Genomic DNA, 3525 nt, shown 5'->3' on the forward strand with positions numbered 1-3525 from the left:
TAGAGGTGCTTGTACACATTCATGAATCAGTCCAGCATCTGAGCTGCCCCACAGGTGCCCGTTCCCCTCACTGATAGAATAGACCATCCCCTTTGTATCTAGACTGTGAGGATTCCTCAAGAGAAGGAGGATACAGACTCAGGAGTATCCCACAGAAAAGCTACCTGGACCCCAAGTGTAGCGTCTTACAACTCATCCTTGGATAAGCCCCTTCCAATTCACCCTTGGACAAGCCCCTTCCAATTCACACTTGGGTGAGACTCTTCCAATTCACCTTTGGACAGCCCCCTTCCAGTTCACCATTGGACAAGCCTCCTTTCAATTAACACTTGGATGAGCCTCTTTCAATTCACACTCGGACAAGCTCCTTCCAATTCACCCTGGGACAAGGTCATTCCAATCCACCCCGGACAAGCCTCCTTCCAATTCACCCTTGGACAAGTCCTTTCCAATTCACATTTGGACAAGCCTCCTTCCAGTTCACACTTGAGTGAGTCTCTTCCAATTCACCCTTGGACAAGCCCCTTCCAATTCACACTTAGGTGAGCCTCTTCCAATTCACCCTTGGACAAGCCTCTTCCAATTCACACTTGAACACACCTTCCTCCAATTCACACTTGGTAAGCTCTTTCAATTCGTCCTTGGACAAGCCCCTTCCAATTCACACTTGGACACACCACCTTCCAATTCACACTTGGGTGAGCTCTTTCAATTTGTCCTTGGACAAGCCCCTTCCAGTTCACTCATGGGGAGCCTCTTCCAATTCACTCTTGGATAAACCTATTCCAATTCACCCTTGGACAGACCTCCTTCAATTCACTCTTGAAGATATTCTTTCAGTTTACACTTGGGCAGGCCTCTTTCACCAGACACAAATGACACCAGGGTTGCTGCATCCAAATGGTGCTCCTTATCACCACTCAGCTGACCCAGAGCCAGCCTTTAGACGGTGGCGTGAACCTTCAGTGCTCATGGTTCCAGTCTCCCCCAATTCTTGAGGTGGATTTCCTCTCAGAATTCCAGGGTCCTTCCTTTCAATTTATAAAGAAAAGGAGGTTTAACGGACTCACAGTTCCACATGATTGGGGAGGCCTCACAATCGTGGCAGAAGGCGAAGGAGGAGCAAAGGCATGTCTTACACGGTGGCAGACAAGAGAGCGTATGCAGGGGAACTGCCCTTTATAAACCATCAGACCTTGTGAGACTTACTCACTATCACAAGAACAGCATGGGAAAAACCCACCCTCATGATTCAATTACTTCCCACCAGGTACCTCCCACAACACGTGGAGATTGTGGGAGCTACAATGCAAGATGTCATTTGGGTGGGGACACAGCTAAACCATATAAACTAACAATGTGGTACATACATTCTTAGATTCTTCAGCTGTTGAACCATCCTTACAATACTCAGATAAACCTCATTTGATTAAGATGTAATTTTTAAAATATCTTCTTAGATTAGGTTCACTAGTATTTTGTTAGGGTTGTTACATGACTATTCAGAAATAAAATGGAACTATATATATTTTTCTTGTACTACCATACCCAATTTTGCAATAAAAGTTACACATGCATCAAAAAATTAATTTGGCAGCTTCCCATTTTCTAGAATAATTTATGGAAGATAGAAATTATCTCTTCCTTCAAAGTTTGGTTACCTGTCAAACTGAACCTAGGGGTGATTTTCAGGAGAGGATGGTCTTTAATTTTCATTTAAGCTTTTACATTTTTGTGGTTTTGTTCAAGTTTTCTTTTTTTTTTTTCTGTGCCTATTTTCACATTCTCTATTTTTTTCTCAAAATTTATTTATTTTGTCCAGCTTTTACAATTTATCAGAGCATAGTTGTTCATGATATTCTCTTTTTAAAAAATCTATAGCTTCCCATCTATCCTCTCTTTTTTTTCTTTTTTGAGACAGTCTCGCTCTGTCTCCCAGGATGGAGTGCAGTGGTGCGATCTCAGCTCACTACAACCTCAACCTCCCAGCTTCAAGTGATACTCCTGTCTCAGCCTCCTGAGTAGCGGGGACTACAGGCACACACCACCATGCTGGGCTAATTGTTTTTAATTTTTAGTGGAGATGGGGTTTCACCATATTGGCCAGGTTGGTCTGGAACTCCTGATTTCAGGTGATCCACCCCTCTCGGCCTCCCAGAATGCTGGTATTACAGTCATGAGCCACCGCGCCTGGCCTATTCATTCTCTGTGTTGTTTATTTGCATTTTCTATCTTTGATTTTTAATTTATCTTGCTAGGCTTTATCTAATTTTCTTTTTATGAAACCAACTTTTTGTATTGTTAATCTTTTCTATTTTTTTCCCTGTTTTGTTGATTTCTGGCATTATTTTTATTATTTCACTCCTTCAGTGCTCATGGTTCCAGTCTCCCCCATTTCTTGAGGTGGATTTTCTCTCAGGATTTCAGAGTCCTTCATTTCAATTCATCACATTAGACATACTCCAACCCCTCAGGCATAGTTTCGTATTTCTGAGCCTGAGGTAAAGGGAGATAGGGTCTTTGTCCCCTTTCTTTCTGAGGGTAATCTATCCTTCTTTACATAAAAATAACTGGAGCAACCCTGCAGGATCTGAGTCCCAAAACCGGATTGTGGAGGGAGACACAGGGTCAGACTCCACAAGGCGGTAGGCGAACACCGCACCTCGAGTCCATCTGCTTTGTTGCTTGAGGGTATGGATGATGTGTGGGATGGAGGCCCAGAGCTGTTCATCCCTGCAACCAGTGTTCACACACCCACCAGGGGACGAAAGGGCTCTAACCCCAAACGTCATGAGTGGTGTCCATGCTACCTTCCAGTAGGAGAAATGACATTCCTGGGGACAGAAGAAGATGGCGCTGTCACCTGGTGTGCCCAGAATGTTTGACCTCCTGAGCAGCTTATGTTTCAGCACCTCTCTCTATATAAGATAGGATTTTTTTATGGCAATTATAAAATGAAACAAATAATAATAGTGGCCAGAAAAGAAACATTACCAGTGAAATTTTTTGTTTTATTGAATTTCATAAATATAATCATACCAGTAAAAACACAAATGAATACAAATAAAGCAAACATCATAATACAAAAAAGGAAATAAGTCCTGCTTTTTTTCCCAAGAGTCTAAAAATCTACATCTTGGTTTCAACTTTGATGCCTTGGTAACAGTTTAGTGTAATATTTTGTGCAAATAATTGTCCAGTAACCAATAAGTGGATGTTAATCAAACTGAATCGTCTACAGAAGACACAGTTTAGGCAACTACTAAATCATTCCACTTTTGTAAATTTTCTTGATTTACTTTTGTTTTAAAACAATTGACAATAACTACAGAATGCACTTCATTTTCAAGATATCATTTAAATTCAACCAGTAGTGGACATATGAAGTAAACCAAATAAAAACATTACACCTCCAAAGTGGCACTGTCTCACTGCTCTAAATTATAAACAAAAGTTAAAACTCCAAGTGGAGAGAGTGGGGTTTTGTTGTTGTTGTTGTTGTTGTTGTTTTTAAACACAGGGCCT

This window comes from Macaca mulatta, chromosome 12 (genome assembly GCF_049350105.2).
Source record: "Macaca mulatta isolate MMU2019108-1 chromosome 12, T2T-MMU8v2.0, whole genome shotgun sequence".
NCBI classification, from domain to species: Eukaryota; Metazoa; Chordata; class Mammalia; order Primates; family Cercopithecidae; genus Macaca; species Macaca mulatta.